At 47.9% G+C, this 17981-nt stretch overlaps 10 non-coding genes and 3 pseudogenes across 10 annotated transcripts; all 13 read left to right on the top strand.

The window, feature by feature from the left end:
• The first annotated feature begins 3773 nt into the window (after positions 1 to 3773).
• LOC121902778 lies at positions 3774 to 3949 on the top strand (annotated as a pseudogene).
• Positions 3950 to 4797: 848 nt separating this feature from the next.
• LOC121902948 lies at positions 4798 to 4904 on the top strand. Its single transcript, XR_006097913.1, has one exon. It is a non-coding gene; the product is annotated as a U6 spliceosomal RNA (small nuclear RNA).
• Positions 4905 to 5289: 385 nt separating this feature from the next.
• On the top strand, positions 5290 to 5405 carry LOC121902864. The gene has a single exon (XR_006097834.1). It is a non-coding gene; the product is annotated as a U5 spliceosomal RNA (small nuclear RNA).
• An 807-nt stretch (positions 5406 to 6212) lies between these two features.
• Positions 6213 to 6318, top strand: LOC121902791 (annotated as a pseudogene).
• Positions 6319 to 10696: 4378 nt separating this feature from the next.
• LOC121902777 lies at positions 10697 to 10872 on the top strand (annotated as a pseudogene).
• An 848-nt stretch (positions 10873 to 11720) lies between these two features.
• Positions 11721 to 11827, top strand: LOC121902962. The gene has a single exon (XR_006097925.1). It is a non-coding gene; the product is annotated as a U6 spliceosomal RNA (small nuclear RNA).
• Positions 11828 to 12211: 384 nt separating this feature from the next.
• On the top strand, positions 12212 to 12327 carry LOC121902863. The gene has a single exon (XR_006097833.1). It is a non-coding gene; the product is annotated as a U5 spliceosomal RNA (small nuclear RNA).
• An 807-nt stretch (positions 12328 to 13134) lies between these two features.
• Positions 13135 to 13325, top strand: LOC121902654. The gene has a single exon (XR_006097645.1). It is a non-coding gene; the product is annotated as a U2 spliceosomal RNA (small nuclear RNA).
• Positions 13326 to 14173: 848 nt separating this feature from the next.
• On the top strand, positions 14174 to 14280 carry LOC121902961. Its single transcript, XR_006097924.1, has one exon. It is a non-coding gene; the product is annotated as a U6 spliceosomal RNA (small nuclear RNA).
• A 384-nt stretch (positions 14281 to 14664) lies between these two features.
• LOC121902862 lies at positions 14665 to 14780 on the top strand. Its single transcript, XR_006097832.1, has one exon. It is a non-coding gene; the product is annotated as a U5 spliceosomal RNA (small nuclear RNA).
• Positions 14781 to 15587: 807 nt separating this feature from the next.
• On the top strand, positions 15588 to 15778 carry LOC121902653. The gene has a single exon (XR_006097644.1). It is a non-coding gene; the product is annotated as a U2 spliceosomal RNA (small nuclear RNA).
• An 848-nt stretch (positions 15779 to 16626) lies between these two features.
• LOC121902960 lies at positions 16627 to 16733 on the top strand. The gene has a single exon (XR_006097923.1). It is a non-coding gene; the product is annotated as a U6 spliceosomal RNA (small nuclear RNA).
• Positions 16734 to 17118: 385 nt separating this feature from the next.
• Positions 17119 to 17234, top strand: LOC121902861. The gene has a single exon (XR_006097831.1). It is a non-coding gene; the product is annotated as a U5 spliceosomal RNA (small nuclear RNA).
• Positions 17235 to 17981: the final 747 nt, after the last annotated feature.

The raw sequence follows: 17981 nt of genomic DNA, 5'->3' as shown, positions 1-17981 counted from the left end.
AATGTGGCCTACCGTTTTTAAAACAGTACAGACAGTGGGAGGATATGTGGCCAAAATCATCAATATGGAGCGGGTCAAATCAAAACAAGAATGATGGAGTGGCCATTTTAATAAAAAATCCTCAAGTTCTGGTGAAGGGCAGCACTGTGGTGAGAGACGGTCGGGCACTTTTAACACATTTGACTTTTATGGGACAGGATTTTAACCTTTTAAATATTTATGGCTTTAATGAGAAGAATGACAGGTATGACCTTTTAGAAGACCTGCAGTTCCACATGCTAGGTAGGGTACCATTAGTTGTAGGGGGTGATTTTAACTGTATTTTAAGTAGAAATGATAGGAAACGAGCAGGGGATAATTTTAAAGTTGATAAAACATCGGTTTTATTACAGGGCATTTGCAAGGATTTTAAACTCCAGGACTGTTTTAAAACCATGCATCCCAGAGAGGAAGGCTTCACCTGGTTCAGTGGTGATGGCACCAGAGCCTCTCGCATCGACTACATTTTTACACGGGACTGCCCACCAACCGATGCTAGATTGACCCCTGTTTTCTTTTCCGATCACCTAATGCTTTCCTGCACCCTTTCACTCTCTTCGGGTGTGACATTAGGAAGTGGTCTGTGGAAACTCAACTGCTCCCTGTTAGAAGATAAGGAGCTCATTAGTCAATACAGGGAGCAGTACCAAGAGTGGCAGACCCTTCAAGACTTTTACGATTCACGTGCACACTGGTGGGAAATGGTGAAGGGAAAGACCCAGACTTTCTTTAGAAAAGCAGGTAAGAGAAAAAAGAGTAAAGAAGACAGACGCATGATGGGACTGCAAAAAAGACTACAGCGCTATTTTAAACTAAATCAAAATGGAATGGATTTTAATGAGGAGATTAAACAAATTAAAACAGAGATGTCGGTTTTAGCAGAAATAAAAAGTAAGGGTGTCATTTTAAGGAGCAGGGAACGGGAAATAGAAGAGGGGGAGAAGTGCACTCGATATTTCTTCAAGAAAATTTTAAATAAAGGGGGGAACATTTTAAAACTAAGAAAAGACAATGGGTGCACGGCTAACACAATGGAAGAGATTAAGGAAACGGTTGAAAATTTTTATGGAGAATTGTACAAAGAAAAAAACATTGAAATGGACACCATGACTGAAGTCTTAAAATTCATTGAAAACACAGTAAAGGACAGTGTGCTTTTATCCCAAGATTTTAGTATTTTTGAGTTAAATAAATGTCTTATGAGTTTTAAGAAAGGGAAGTCCCCAGGACAAGATGGACTTCCCTTGGAATTTTATCTGACTTTTTGGGACATTTTAGCACCTGACTTGCTTACTGTTTTTATGGATTTTGAGCGTTTTTACCGACTTCCTGACAGTTTTAGAGTAGGGATAGTGACTCTTCTTCACAAAAACAAAGACAAGACTGACCTGAAGAACTGGAGACCTATCACACTTTTAAATTTTGACTGCAAACTTTTTAGTAAAGTTTTAGCATCACGTATGTCCTTGGTTTTAGAAGAGGTGATTCACCCGGATCAAGCCTGTGCCATCCCGGGGAGGAAGATCACCGACAGCCTCGTACTGATCCGAGACACCATCTGTTACGCGAGAGACAGAAACATCCGGCTAGTGGTACTCAATTTAGATTTTGAGAAAGCCTTTGATCGGGTCTCGCACCAGTACCTTTTCCAGGTACTGCTAAAAATGGGGTTCCCAGAGAGGTTTGTAGCTTGGGTGGGATTGCTGTACCGGGGCATTACCAGCAAATTCGTTGTTAACGGGCATCTGACAAAAGCAGTCGATATCAACTGCGGCGTCCGTCAGGGTTGTCCGTTATCTGCCCTCCTCTATGTCACCTGTATAGAACCACTGGCACAGGTGTTGAGAAGGGACCAACGAATCAATGGGGTGGGAGTTCCAGGGAGCGGGGGACTTGTCACCAAGTGTGTTTTATATATGGACGACGTGAACATTTTATGCACTGACCTTTTATCTGTTAATAGGACGCTGGACTTGACTGACTGGTTTGGACGGGCCTCTGGGTCTAAATTAAACAGAGGCAAGACCCAAGCCCAGTTTTATGGACCATGGACAGCGACTGAGACAACAGGACTCCCTTTGACTATGACCCAGACTGACCAGAAAATACTGGGGATTAAATTTGACAGGGAAGGTGGAGGGAGAACAAATTGGCCAGACGTGGTAGGGAAAGTACGGCAAAGACTAGGGTACTGGGGACTTAGAGGACTGACCATTGAAGGAAAGGTTTTAATCATTAAAGCAGTGATTTTACCTTTGCTTTTACTGATCAGTTCTGTTTTTATCCCACCTAGGAGAGTGCTTTTAGATCTGGACCGAGCCATCTTTTATTTTCTGTGGGGCTCGAAGTGGGAAAGGCTAAGAAGAGACATCATGAAGAAGCCAAAAGAAAAAGGAGGAAAAGGAGTGCCCGCTTTATATTTGTTTTTAGGAAGTAGATACATCACACTACACCTCAAAACAGCCACAGACCCATCCGGAAACCCCAAGACAAAAGCAATGACACGATTCTGGATGGGCTCTTACCTCAGAAAAATGAAGATTTTACCCACGGATCTTAAAGTGCCTGTGTCTTTTAACCTGCCACCTGTTTATGCTTTTATCCAGACGTTTTTAAAGCATTTTAACTTGGAGCAGGAGGAGTTGCATATTTTAACTAACCATCGGTCTCTGATTTCTGTTGTGCAGGAGCGGGAACCAGTGAGTCCAGTGCGCGGGCTCGCATTCGGCGAGCCCTCGACAGTTTGGCGCAACGTCAACCATTCCGCTCTTCCAAACAGACTCCGGGACCTGTCATGGATGGTGGCTCATGAGATCCTCCCGGTCAGGTCCGTTATGCACTCCCGGGGCATGTCAACGCTCTCAACCTGCCCCCGACCTGGTTGTGGCGCGCCTGAGTCGGTGAGGCATCTGCTCTGGGAGTGCAGTGCTGCCGTAGACCAGTGGGCAACAGCCGGCTCCTTACAATTCCCGTACTTGCCAGCAAGGGAGGTCCTCACAGCACAACTAGTGCTCTATGGGGTGAGCCAAGCAGCAATAAAAAAGAATGACTTTGCCAAGCAGTGGCTCACCCTAGCTGCCATCAAAGACGCCATGTGGACCTCCAGAAACTTGCTGGTAAGAAAGCACATGCAGATCCCCCCCGTGGCTGTGATCCGGATGGCCGCAGCGACGGCCCAAGCGGCCGGAGCTGCTGGCGGCGGGCCTAGGACACAGCCACAAAGAAGCATCGCCTCTGTGCCCATTCGGAGGAAGGAGCCGGAGCTACACGCAAAAAGGTCAAAGCAGCGGCGGCCTGGCTCTCCGGGTGAGGCAGGTGGGAAGGAGCATCAGTGTGAGAGTCTCCTCTGAGCACCACGACAGGATCCCGAGAGACCCGTTGTTTGGGAGAGCGGAATGAGTTACCCTTGGTAGGGACTCACTGCGCTCCTGCACAAAGAAGGACCTGGAAAAAACATCTTAACGAAATGCACTCCTTTTTAAAGACTTTTAAAATGGACACTCAAAACATACTGTCATCCACATGAGAAGTGTTTTATGAATGGCTTTTACCTGTGACAATGCTGGTTTTATCTGTAATACCTCTTAAAACAAAAGTTTTATTGTTTTAAATGTGGTTTTACAGATCACACTGATTTATTTATGTATTTATTTATTTATGAATTGCATTTTCAAGGTAACTTTTATGTCATGAATATGAACAACTTTGATGAAATGTGTTTGAAATGAGTGTCAATAAATTTTTTCGAAAGAAAAAATCTGTTCTTATCAGTTTAATATCTGATACGTCCTCTATAAGGGGACAACATATTAAAAGGATTTTTTGCACTTGGAGTTGAAAAAGGGGCTTGCTCCGTTCACTCCACGCATCGACCCGGCATTGCAGTGCCGCTGGGAACGGTGCACCCTTCTCTCTGCTTTGTGGAATGCCAATTACTCAGAAGAATATCAGCCATGACAACTGGGGCAAAAGTGCGGCGTGCAATGTAGAGTGACACAGAGTGAGATTTGCACCTCTGATTTGATTAGCAGACAAACATGACAGAGAGGGAACGTTGCCGTGTTGCAAATAGCTGCGAAATACACGTCGAATCTGCACAGCATTTTCCCTGCGTTTGTCCTCACTGGAGTGTCTGCGGCCACCTGCCTACTTTTGTTGTCTGGTAGCCCGCGTCTGAAAACCAATCCTCAGCATTGCGGCGGGGTATGTCAATCACAGGTTCCTGCTCTCTGACAAAGTTTCTTGCCGGTTACATGTAGAAAATATATTGTGCATACCGAACGCGACATTCTCAAGAATGTCGTCGGCTCGGCCTTACCCGAAAAAGGGCCTCTTTGACCCAATGGGCCATCTAGTCCGGCACCCCCTGCTGGCTTTCAGAGAAGGGCGACAACCAAGGTCGGACACACGCCACAGGCAGATGCTCAGAGCCGTCCTGTCATGCGTCATAGGAGTGGATGCTTAGCTTTGGGGCCCAAATGAAGCCTCCTGCGTGACAGACAACTTGTGCGTGGCCCCCTCATTTGGCATGAGGCCATTTCTGGCCTTAACCCACTTTGTGATTTTCACAAGCATGCGCGAAGAAGTAGCAGGCAGTTGATAGCAACTGAAAACACAGCGATGTCAACGACAGAAAGGCCCCATCCCTCGCGCTTGTCGTGCTTAATGGTGCCGCCCACTGTCCTCCAGACTGCACCGCGGTCAAGGGGCCATTCTGCCCACGGGGTAGTAAAAGGGAAGCAGCGCCTGAGGACTTGTGTGCTTGCTACGGCAGCACGTATGAAAAATTGGATTCGATACAGAGAAGATTAGCATGGCCCCTGCAAAAGGATGACACGCAAAATCGTGAAGCGTTTCCACATTTTGATCCGCTTCTGATGTCTCCTGCTCCTCTCCAGCGCCTGAGGGGGACGGTAGTACTTTGGCTGCATTTCCTGGTCTTCTTTGTCGCGTTTGACCTCGTGGATAGGCAGCTTCCTAGTACTGGTTATCTGGGTGGCCAATGTTAGGCTCGGGGAGGCCAGCTAAGGAAAATATGTCCCCGGCATGTAGAACCTGCTTCGTAGTACAGGCCCCAGAAGGTCTAGTGGCAACGACGTGACAGACGAGCAATCCCGGCGCCCAAAACTCCCTGAAGCGCAGTGCGGGGTAGGGGAATGGGTGTGGCCCGGGAGGCGAGTGAGGCTCACCGTGAAGGTTGTGGCTGGGACGACTGGGCTCCTTGGGCTGCTGTCGAGGAGCGGGCCGTACTTACTCTGGTTTCTCTTCATAACGTACAAGTCTTTCGCCTTTTACTAAAGACTTCCGTGGAGAGGAACACCCACGAGTTAAATCTATTTTTGGCAGGCTTTGCAGTTTGGCAGAGCCTCGTGTGTTTGTGAAAAGCAAAAACAGCTGTCCATAACAAGATGTGTGGGAGCACCGATCCTTGTCACCGCTGCTACTCAGTTCATCGGCCCGCTTCACCCCAACCTTTAAGTCCACGGCCAAAGGTCTTCTAAAGGTATCACCTTCGACCAGTATACGACGCTTGACCGTCCCGTTAATGAGCTTGTCCAGTCCTGTTTTCCTCAGTTAAGAAATATTGCAAAAATAAGACCTATATTGTCCCCCGTTGTTCTCGAACAATGAATCCACACGTTCATTTTCTCCCGTTTAGGCTACCGTAACTCCCTCTACACCTGCCTCGGTCAGTCTTCTTTAAAACGTTTACAGTTAATCCAAAATACAGCAGCTAGACTTCTAACCAGAACTAGCCGTAGGTCCCACATTAACCCTGTTGTGGGGAGTCCCTCCCTCAAAGACGCCTCAAAGGCCATTGACGTCCGCAAGCCTTTCTGCATACCTCCCTTCTTCTTCCCGTGTCCTGTTTTATTTCATTTTGGTTGATTTCTCTCTGTGTCGTGTTTGTCTGTTTTATTAATCCATCTGTTTCGATTTTGCACGTGTATGTGTCTGTAAAGCACGTTGTGACTGTGTGTTTTAAAAAGTGCTGTATGAACAAAAGCTCACTTACTTACTTATTTACTTACTTACTTACTTACCTACTTACCAAGGAGCTCCTGGGCGGAGCTGCCAAGCGGCAGTCGTTCTTGCGGTCGTTTGAAACGACTGCACCACGACGAGCCAGAACTGTGCAGGAGGTGGGGCGGGGCAGCAAACAGCAAGGGTTCATCGCTTCTCGGCCTTTTGGCTAAGATCAAGTGTAGTATCTGTTCTTATCAGGTGAGGCGGGAGTGGGGGAGGGGCCTGCAACAGCCCCACCAATGGAGAGTTCTGTGGAGGATGGGGTGATGCAGGCAGAGGGCGGAGCTAGCTCTGAATGTGAAGAAGTCCAATCACAAGAAGACAGCGAGGATGCCCCCCTCCCCGCAGCCCAGCAATCAAAGAGGCCTGCATCAGAATTGTCCTCTGAGTCTCCTGTAGTCTCAGAGAAGAGGGGAAGAGTTGGGATTTTCTCAGACAGTTCATCTGTGGAGGAACCCAGAGTCTTCCCCTCCAGTTCACCAAATGAGGTCTCGTTTTTAACAATAGCTCTGCAATCAACCCCTAGAGACTCAAAATTAAATGCGACACTGTGTCCAAGGCCAACCCCCAGAGTCCGATTGGGGAATGGAGCTCAACCCCTTCACTCTTCACCAGTGGGAGTGAAGGAAGAGCTACATTCACAAGAAATTGCCTAACACTTGTTTTACTTTTTAAAGGTATTCTAATGTTTTAAGCTCCTTTCTAGTCTTTTAAAATTTCATACCTGTTGTTTTTAACCATACTCATGACACTCACCTTCTCAACCATCAATGTGAGAAGTGTGAAGTCGAGAGTTAGAGCCCAAAGTGTTTTATCCTTTCTTCATTCTTTTAAGTCAGATGTGTTTTTAATACAGGAATGTGGCCTACCGTTTTTAAAACAGTACAGACAGTGGGAGGATATGTGGCCAAAATCATCAATATGGAGCGGGTCAAATCAAAACAAGAATGATGGAGTGGCCATTTTAATAAAAAATCCTCAAGTTCTGGTGAAGGGCAGCACTGTGGTGAGAGACGGTCGGGCACTTTTAACACATTTGACTTTTATGGGACAGGATTTTAACCTTTTAAATATTTATGGCTTTAATGAGAAGAATGACAGGTATGACCTTTTAGAAGACCTGCAGTTCCACATGCTAGGTAGGGTACCATTAGTTGTAGGGGGTGATTTTAACTGTATTTTAAGTAGAAATGATAGGAAACGAGCAGGGGATAATTTTAAAGTTGATAAAACATCGGTTTTATTACAGGGCATTTGCAAGGATTTTAAACTCCAGGACTGTTTTAAAACCATGCATCCCAGAGAGGAAGGCTTCACCTGGTTCAGTGGTGATGGCACCAGAGCCTCTCGCATCGACTACATTTTTACACGGGACTGCCCACCAACCGATGCTAGATTGACCCCTGTTTTCTTTTCCGATCACCTAATGCTTTCCTGCACCCTTTCACTCTCTTCGGGTGTGACATTAGGAAGTGGTCTGTGGAAACTCAACTGCTCCCTGTTAGAAGATAAGGAGCTCATTAGTCAATACAGGGAGCAGTACCAAGAGTGGCAGACCCTTCAAGACTTTTACGATTCACGTGCACACTGGTGGGAAATGGTGAAGGGAAAGACCCAGACTTTCTTTAGAAAAGCAGGTAAGAGAAAAAAGAGTAAAGAAGACAGACGCATGATGGGACTGCAAAAAAGACTACAGCGCTATTTTAAACTAAATCAAAATGGAATGGATTTTAATGAGGAGATTAAACAAATTAAAACAGAGATGTCGGTTTTAGCAGAAATAAAAAGTAAGGGTGTCATTTTAAGGAGCAGGGAACGGGAAATAGAAGAGGGGGAGAAGTGCACTCGATATTTCTTCAAGAAAATTTTAAATAAAGGGGGGAACATTTTAAAACTAAGAAAAGACAATGGGTGCACGGCTAACACAATGGAAGAGATTAAGGAAACGGTTGAAAATTTTTATGGAGAATTGTACAAAGAAAAAAACATTGAAATGGACACCATGACTGAAGTCTTAAAATTCATTGAAAACACAGTAAAGGACAGTGTGCTTTTATCCCAAGATTTTAGTATTTTTGAGTTAAATAAATGTCTTATGAGTTTTAAGAAAGGGAAGTCCCCAGGACAAGATGGACTTCCCTTGGAATTTTATCTGACTTTTTGGGACATTTTAGCACCTGACTTGCTTACTGTTTTTATGGATTTTGAGCGTTTTTACCGACTTCCTGACAGTTTTAGAGTAGGGATAGTGACTCTTCTTCACAAAAACAAAGACAAGACTGACCTGAAGAACTGGAGACCTATCACACTTTTAAATTTTGACTGCAAACTTTTTAGTAAAGTTTTAGCATCACGTATGTCCTTGGTTTTAGAAGAGGTGATTCACCCGGATCAAGCCTGTGCCATCCCGGGGAGGAAGATCACCGACAGCCTCGTACTGATCCGAGACACCATCTGTTACGCGAGAGACAGAAACATCCGGCTAGTGGTACTCAATTTAGATTTTGAGAAAGCCTTTGATCGGGTCTCGCACCAGTACCTTTTCCAGGTACTGCTAAAAATGGGGTTCCCAGAGAGGTTTGTAGCTTGGGTGGGATTGCTGTACCGGGGCATTACCAGCAAATTCGTTGTTAACGGGCATCTGACAAAAGCAGTCGATATCAACTGCGGCGTCCGTCAGGGTTGTCCGTTATCTGCCCTCCTCTATGTCACCTGTATAGAACCACTGGCACAGGTGTTGAGAAGGGACCAACGAATCAATGGGGTGGGAGTTCCAGGGAGCGGGGGACTTGTCACCAAGTGTGTTTTATATATGGACGACGTGAACATTTTATGCACTGACCTTTTATCTGTTAATAGGACGCTGGACTTGACTGACTGGTTTGGACGGGCCTCTGGGTCTAAATTAAACAGAGGCAAGACCCAAGCCCAGTTTTATGGACCATGGACAGCGACTGAGACAACAGGACTCCCTTTGACTATGACCCAGACTGACCAGAAAATACTGGGGATTAAATTTGACAGGGAAGGTGGAGGGAGAACAAATTGGCCAGACGTGGTAGGGAAAGTACGGCAAAGACTAGGGTACTGGGGACTTAGAGGACTGACCATTGAAGGAAAGGTTTTAATCATTAAAGCAGTGATTTTACCTTTGCTTTTACTGATCAGTTCTGTTTTTATCCCACCTAGGAGAGTGCTTTTAGATCTGGACCGAGCCATCTTTTATTTTCTGTGGGGCTCGAAGTGGGAAAGGCTAAGAAGAGACATCATGAAGAAGCCAAAAGAAAAAGGAGGAAAAGGAGTGCCCGATTTATATTTGTTTTTAGGAAGTAGATACATCACACTACACCTCAAAACAGCCACAGACCCATCCGGAAACCCCAAGACAAAAGCAATGACACGATTCTGGATGGGCTCTTACCTCAGAAAAATGAAGATTTTACCCACGGATCTTAAAGTGCCTGTGTCTTTTAACCTGCCACCTGTTTATGCTTTTATCCAGACGTTTTTAAAGCATTTTAACTTGGAGCAGGAGGAGTTGCATATTTTAACTAACCATCGGTCTCTGATTTCTGTTGTGCAGGAGCGGGAACCAGTGAGTCCAGTGCGCGGGCTCGCATTCGGCGAGCCCTCGACAGTTTGGCGCAACGTCAACCATTCCGCTCTTCCAAACAGACTCCGGGACCTGTCATGGATGGTGGCTCATGAGATCCTCCCAGTCAGGTCCGTTATGCACTCCCGGGGCATGTCAACGCTCTCAACCTGCCCCCGACCTGGTTGTGGCGCGCCTGAGTCGGTGAGGCATCTGCTCTGGGAGTGCAGTGCTGCCGTAGACCAGTGGGCAACAGCCGGCTCCTTACAATTCCCGTACTTGCCAGCAAGGGAGGTCCTCACAGCACAACTAGTGCTCTATGGGGTGAGCCAAGCAGCAATAAAAAAGAATGACTTTGCCAAGCAGTGGCTCACCCTAGCTGCCATCAAAGACGCCATGTGGACCTCCAGAAACTTGCTGGTAAGAAAGCACATGCAGATCCCCCCCGTGGCTGTGATCCGGATGGCCGCAGCGACGGCCCAAGCGGCCGGAGCTGCTGGCGGCGGGCCTAGGACACAGCCACAAAGAAGCATCGCCTCTGTGCCCATTCGGAGGAAGGAGCCGGAGCTACACGCAAAAAGGTCAAAGCAGCGGCGGCCTGGCTCTCCGGGTGAGGCAGGTGGGAAGGAGCATCAGTGTGAGAGTCTCCTCTGAGCACCACGACAGGATCCCGAGAGACCCGTTGTTTGGGAGAGCGGAATGAGTTACCCTTGGTAGGGACTCACTGCGCTCCTGCACAAAGAAGGACCTGGAAAAAACATCTTAACGAAATGCACTCCTTTTTAAAGACTTTTAAAATGGACACTCAAAACATACTGTCATCCACATGAGAAGTGTTTTATGAATGGCTTTTACCTGTGACAATGCTGGTTTTATCTGTAATACCTCTTAAAACAAAAGTTTTATTGTTTTAAATGTGGTTTTACAGATCACACTGATTTATTTATGTATTTATTTATTTATGAATTGCATTTTCAAGGTAACTTTTATGTCATGAATATGAACAACTTTGATGAAATGTGTTTGAAATGAGTGTCAATAAATTTTTTCGAAAGAAAAAATCTGTTCTTATCAGTTTAATATCTGATACGTCCTCTATAAGGGGACAACATATTAAAAGGATTTTTTGCACTTGGAGTTGAAAAAGGGGCTTGCTCCGTTCACTCCACGCATCGACCCGGCATTGCAGTGCCGCTGGGAACGGTGCACCCTTCTCTCTGCTTTGTGGAATGCCAATTACTCAGAAGAATATCAGCCATGACAACTGGGGCAAAAGTGCGGCGTGCAATGTAGAGTGACACAGAGTGAGATTTGCACCTCTGATTTGATTAGCAGACAAACATGACAGAGAGGGAACGTTGCCGTGTTGCAAATAGCTGCGAAATACACGTCGAATCTGCACAGCATTTTCCCTGCGTTTGTCCTCACTGGAGTGTCTGCGGCCACCTGCCTACTTTTGTTGTCTGGTAGCCCGCGTCTGAAAACCAATCCTCAGCATTGCGGCGGGGTATGTCAATCACAGGTTCCTGCTCTCTGACAAAGTTTCTTGCCGGTTACATGTAGAAAATATATTGTGCATACCGAACGCGACATTCTCAAGAATGTCGTCGGCTCGGCCTTACCCGAAAAAGGGCCTCTTTGACCCAATGGGCCATCTAGTCCGGCACCCCCTGCTGGCTTTCAGAGAAGGGCGACAACCAAGGTCGGACACACGCCACAGGCAGATGCTCAGAGCCGTCCTGTCATGCGTCATAGGAGTGGATGCTTAGCTTTGGGGCCCAAATGAAGCCTCCTGCGTGACAGACAACTTGTGCGTGGCCCCCTCATTTGGCATGAGGCCATTTCTGGCCTTAACCCACTTTGTGATTTTCACAAGCATGCGCGAAGAAGTAGCAGGCAGTTGATAGCAACTGAAAACACAGCGATGTCAATGACAGAAAGGCCCCATCCCTCGCGCTTGTCGTGCTTAATGGTGCCGCCCACTGTCCTCCAGACTGCACCGCGGTCAAGGGGCCATTCTGCCCACGGGGTAGTAAAAGGGAAGCAGCGCCTGAGGACTTGTGTGCTTGCTACGGCAGCACGTATGAAAAATTGGATTCGATACAGAGAAGATTAGCATGGCCCCTGCGAAAGGATGACACGCAAAATCGTGAAGCGTTTCCACATTTTGATCCGCTTCTGATGTCTCCTGCTCCTCTCCAGCGTCTGAGGGGGACGGTAGTACTTTGGCTGCATTTCCTGGTCTTCTTTGTCGCGTTTGACCTCGTGGATAGGCAGCTTCCTAGTACTGGTTATCTGGGTGGCCAATGTTAGGCTCGGGAGGCCAGCTAAGGAAAATATGTCCCCGGCATGTAGAACCTGCTTCGTAGTACGGGCCCCAGAAGGTCTAGTGGCAACGACGTGACAGACGAGCAATCCCGGCGCCCAAAACTCCCTGAAGCGCAGTGCGGGGTAGGGGAATGGGTGTGGCCCGGGAGGCGAGTGAGGCTCACCGTGAAGGTTGTGGCTGGGACGACTGGGCTCCTTGGGCTGCTGTCGAGGAGCGGGCCGTACTTACTCTGGTTTCTCTTCATAACGTACAAGTCTTTCGCCTTTTACTAAAGACTTCCGTGGAGAGGAACACCCACGAGTTAAATCTATTTTTGGCAGGCTTTGCAGTTTGGCAGAGCCTCGTGTGTTTGTGAAAAGCAAAAACAGCTGTCCATAACAAGATGTGTGGGAGCACCGATCCTTGTCACCGCTGCTACTCAGTTCATCGGCCCGCTTCACCCCAACCTTTAAGTCCACGGCCAAAGGTCTTCTAAAGGTATCACCTTCGACCAGTATACGACGCTTGACCGTCCCGTTAATGAGCTTGTCCAGTCCTGTTTTCCTCAGTTAAGAAATATTGCAAAAATAAGACCTATATTGTCCCCCGTTGTTCTCGAACAATGAATCCACGCGTTCATTTTCTCCCGTTTAGGCTACTGTAACTCCCTCTACACCTGCCTCGGTCAGTCTTCTTTAAAACGTTTACAGTTAATCCAAAATACAGCAGCTAGACTTCTAACCAGAACTAGCCGTAGGTCCCACATTAACCCTGTTGTGGGGCGTCCCTCCCTCAAAGACGCCTCAAAGGCCATTGACGTCCGCAAGCCTTTCTGCATACCTCCCTTCTTCTTCCCGTGTCCTGTTTTATTTCATTTTGGTTGATTTCTCTCTGTGTCGTGTTTGTCTGTTTTATTAATCCATCTGTTTCGATTTTGCACGTGTATGTGTCTGTAAAGCACGTTGTGACTGTGTGTTTTAAAAAGTGCTGTATGAACAAAAGCTCACTTACTTACTTATTTACTTACTTACTTACTTACCTACTTACCAAGGAGCTCCTGGGCGGAGCTGCCAAGCGGCAGTCGTTCTTGCGGTCGTTTGAAACGACTGCACCACGACGAGCCAGAACTGTGCAGGAGGTGGGGCGGGGCAGCAAACAGCAAGGGTTCATCGCTTCTCGGCCTTTTGGCTAAGATCAAGTGTAGTATCTGTTCTTATCAGTTTAATATCTGATACGTCCTCTATAAGGGGACAACATATTAAAAGGATTTTTTGCACTTGGAGTTGAAAAAGGGGCTTGCTCCGTTCACTCCACGCATCGACCCGGCATTGCAGTGCCGCTGGGAACGGTGCACCCTTCTCTCTGCTTTGTGGAATGCCAATTACTCAGAAGAATATCAGCCATGACAACTGGGGCAAAAGTGCGGCGTGCAATGTAGAGTGACACAGAGTGAGATTTGCACCTCTGATTTGATTAGCAGACAAACATGACAGAGAGGGAACGTTGCCGTGTTGCAAATAGCTGCGAAATACACGTCGAATCTGCACAGCATTTTCCCTGCGTTTGTCCTCACTGGAGTGTCTGCGGCCACCTGCCTACTTTTGTTGTCTGGTAGCCCGCGTCTGAAAACCAATCCTCAGCATTGCGGCGGGGTATGTCAATCACAGGTTCCTGCTCTCTGACAAAGTTTCTTGCCGGTTACATGTAGAAAATATATTGTGCATACCGAACGCGACATTCTCAAGAATGTCGTCGGCTCGGCCTTACCCGAAAAAGGGCCTCTTTGACCCAATGGGCCATCTAGTCCGGCACCCCCTGCTGGCTTTCAGAGAAGGGCGACAACCAAGGTCGGACACACGCCACAGGCAGATGCTCAGAGCCGTCCTGTCATGCGTCATAGGAGTGGATGCTTAGCTTTGGGGCCCAAATGAAGCCTCCTGCGTGACAGACAACTTGTGCGTGGCCCCCTCATTTGGCATGAGGCCATTTCTGGCCTTAACCCACTTTGTGATTTTCACAAGCATGCGCGAAGAAGTAGCAGGCAGTTGATAGCAACTGAAAACACAGCGATGTCAATGACAGAAAGGCCCCATCCCTCGCGCTTGTCGTGCTTAATGGTGCCGCCCACTGTCCTCCAGACTGCACCGCGGTCAAGGGGCCATTCTGCCCACGGGGTAGTAAAAGGGAAGCAGCGCCTGAGGACTTGTGTGCTTGCTACGGCAGCACGTATGAAAAATTGGATTCGATACAGAGAAGATTAGCATGGCCCCTGCGAAAGGATGACACGCAAAATCGTGAAGCGTTTCCACATTTTGATCCGCTTCTGATGTCTCCTGCTCCTCTCCAGCGTCTGAGGGGGACGGTAGTACTTTGGCTGCATTTCCTGGTCTTCTTTGTCGCGTTTGACCTCGTGGATAGGCAGCTTCCTAGTACTGGTTATCTGGGTGGCCAATGTTAGGCTCGGGAGGCCAGCTAAGGAAAATATGTCCCCGGCATGTAGAACCTGCTTCGTAGTACGGGCCCCAGAAGGTCTAGTGGCAACGACGTGACAGACGAGCAATCCCGGCGCCCAAAACTCCCTGAAGCGCAGTGCGGGGTAGGGGAATGGGTGTGGCCCGGGAGGCGAGTGAGGCTCACCGTGAAGGTTGTGGCTGGGACGACTGGGCTCCTTGGGCTGCTGTCGAGGAGCGGGCCGTACTTACTCTGGTTTCTCTTCATAACGTACAAGTCTTTCGCCTTTTACTAAAGACTTCCGTGGAGAGGAACACCCACGAGTTAAATCTATTTTTGGCAGGCTTTGCAGTTTGGCAGAGCCTCGTGTGTTTGTGAAAAGCAAAAACAGCTGTCCATAACAAGATGTGTGGGAGCACCGATCCTTGTCACCGCTGCTACTCAGTTCATCGGCCCGCTTCACCCCAACCTTTAAGTCCACGGCCAAAGGTCTTCTAAAGGTATCACCTTCGACCAGTATACGACGCTTGACCGTCCCGTTAATGAGCTTGTCCAGTCCTGTTTTCCTCAGTTAAGAAATATTGCAAAAATAAGACCTATATTGTCCCCCGTTGTTCTCGAACAATGAATCCACGCGTTCATTTTCTCCCGTTTAGGCTACTGTAACTCCCTCTACACCTGCCTCGGTCAGTCTTCTTTAAAACGTTTACAGTTAATCCAAAATACAGCAGCTAGACTTCTAACCAGAACTAGCCGTAGGTCCCACATTAACCCTGTTGTGGGGCGTCCCTCCCTCAAAGACGCCTCAAAGGCCATTGACGTCCGCAAGCCTTTCTGCATACCTCCCTTCTTCTTCCCGTGTCCTGTTTTATTTCATTTTGGTTGATTTCTCTCTGTGTCGTGTTTGTCTGTTTTATTAATCCATCTGTTTCGATTTTGCACGTGTATGTGTCTGTAAAGCACGTTGTGACTGTGTGTTTTAAAAAGTGCTGTATGAACAAAAGCTCACTTACTTACTTATTTACTTACTTACTTACTTACCTACTTACCAAGGAGCTCCTGGGCGGAGCTGCCAAGCGGCAGTCGTTCTTGCGGTCGTTTGAAACGACTGCACCACGACGAGCCAGAACTGTGCAGGAGGTGGGGCGGGGCAGCAAACAGCAAGGGTTCATCGCTTCTCGGCCTTTTGGCTAAGATCAAGTGTAGTATCTGTTCTTATCAGTTTAATATCTGATACGTCCTCTATAAGGGGACAACATATTAAAAGGATTTTTTGCACTTGGAGTTGAAAAAGGGGCTTGCTCCGTTCACTCCACGCATCGACCCGGCATTGCAGTGCCGCTGGGAACGGTGCACCCTTCTCTCTGCTTTGTGGAATGCCAATTACTCAGAAGAATATCAGCCATGACAACTGGGGCAAAAGTGCGGCGTGCAATGTAGAGTGACACAGAGTGAGATTTGCACCTCTGATTTGATTAGCAGACAAACATGACAGAGAGGGAACGTTGCCGTGTTGCAAATAGCTGCGAAATACACGTCGAATCTGCACAGCATTTTCCCTGCGTTTGTCCTCACTGGAGTGTCTGCGGCCACCTGCCTACTTTTGTTGTCTGGTAGCCCGCGTCTGAAAACCAATCCTCAGCATTGCGGCGGGGTATGTCAATCACAGGTTCCTGCTCTCTGACAAAGTTTCTTGCCGGTTACATGTAGAAAATATATTGTGCATACCGAACGCGACATTCTCAAGAATGTCGTCGGCTCGGCCTTACCCGAAAAAGGGCCTCTTTGACCCAATGGGCCATCTAGTCCGGCACCCCCTGCTGGCTTTCAGAGAAGGGCGACAACCAAGGTCGGACACACGCCACAGGCAGATGCTCAGAGCCGTCCTGTCATGCGTCATAGGAGTGGATGCTTAGCTTTGGGGCCCAAATGAAGCCTCCTGCGTGACAGACAACTTGTGCGTGGCCCCCTCATTTGGCATGAGGCCATTTCTGGCCTTAACCCACTTTGTGATTTTCACAAGCATGCGCGAAGAAGTAGCAGGCAGTTGATAGCAACTGAAAACACAGCGATGTCAACGACAGAAAGGCCCCATCCCTCGCGCTTGTCGTGCTTAATGGTGCCGCCCACTGTCCTCCAGACTGCACCGCGGTCAAGGGGCCATTCTGCCCACGGGGTAGTAAAAGGGAAGCAGCGCCTGAGGACTTGTGTGCTTGCTACGGCAGCACGTATGAAAAATTGGATTCGATACAGAGAAGATTAGCATGGCCCCTGCGAAAGGATGACACGCAAAATCGTGAAGCGTTTCCACATTTTGATCCGCTTCTGATGTCTCCTGCTCCTCTCCAGCGCCTGAGGGGGACGGTAGTACTTTGGCTGCATTTCCTGGTCTTCTTTGTCGCGTTTGACCTCGTGGATAGGCAGCTTCCTAGTACTGGTTATCTGGGTGGCCAATGTTAGGCTCGGGGAGGCCAGCTAAGGAAAATATGTCCCCGGCATGTAGAACCTGCTTCGTAGTACGGGCCCCAGAAGGTCTAGTGGCAACGACGTGACAGACGAGCAATCCCGGCGCCCAAAACTCCCTGAAGCGCAGTGCGGGGTAGGGGAATGGGTGTGGCCCGGGAGGCGAGTGAGGCTCACCGTGAAGGTTGTGGCTGGGACGACTGGGCTCCTTGGGCTGCTGTCGAGGAGCGGGCCGTACTTACTCTGGTTTCTCTTCATAACGTACAAGTCTTTCGCCTTTTACTAAAGACTTCCGTGGAGAGGAACACCCACGAGTTAAATCTATTTTTGGCAGGCTTTGCAGTTTGGCAGAGCCTCGTGTGTTTGTGAAAAGCAAAAACAGCTGTCCATAACAAGATGTGTGGGAGCACCGATCCTTGTCACCGCTGCTACTCAGTTCATCGGCCCGCTTCACCCCAACCTTTAAGTCCACGGCCAAAGGTCTTCTAAAGGTATCACCTTCGACCAGTATACGACGCTTGACCGTCCCGTTAATGTGCTTGTCCAGTCCTGTTTTCCTCAGTTAAGAAATATTGCAAAAATAAGACCTATATTGTCCCCCGTTGTTCTCGAACAATGAATCCACGCGTTCATTTTCTCCCGTTTAGGCTACTGTAACTCCCTCTACACCTGCCTCGGTCAGTCTTCTTTAAAACGTTTACAGTTAATCCAAAATACAGCAGCTAGACTTCTAACCAGAACTAGCCGTAGGTCCCACATTAACCCTGTTGTGGGGCGTCCCTCCCTCAAAGACGCCTCAAAGGCCATTGACGTCCGCAAGCCTTTCTGCATACCTCCCTTCTTCTTCCCGTGTCCTGTTTTATTTCATTTTGGTTGATTTCTCTCTGTGTCGTGTTTGTCTGTTTTATTAATCCATCTGTTTCGATTTTGCACGTGTATGTGTCTGTAAAGCACGTTGTGACTGTGTGTTTTAAAAAGTGCTGTATGAACAAAAGCTCACTTACTTACTTATTTACTTACTTACTTACTTACCTACTTACCAAGGAGCTCCTGGGCGGAGCTGCCAAGCGGCAGTCGTTCTTGCGGTCGTTTGAAACGACT

This window comes from Thunnus maccoyii, chromosome 8, assembly GCF_910596095.1.
Source record: "Thunnus maccoyii chromosome 8, fThuMac1.1, whole genome shotgun sequence".
NCBI lineage: Eukaryota > Metazoa > Chordata > Actinopteri > Scombriformes > Scombridae > Thunnus > Thunnus maccoyii.
Note: the sequence above shows the minus strand (reverse complement) of the source record. Positions and strands in the feature narration are given on the sequence as shown.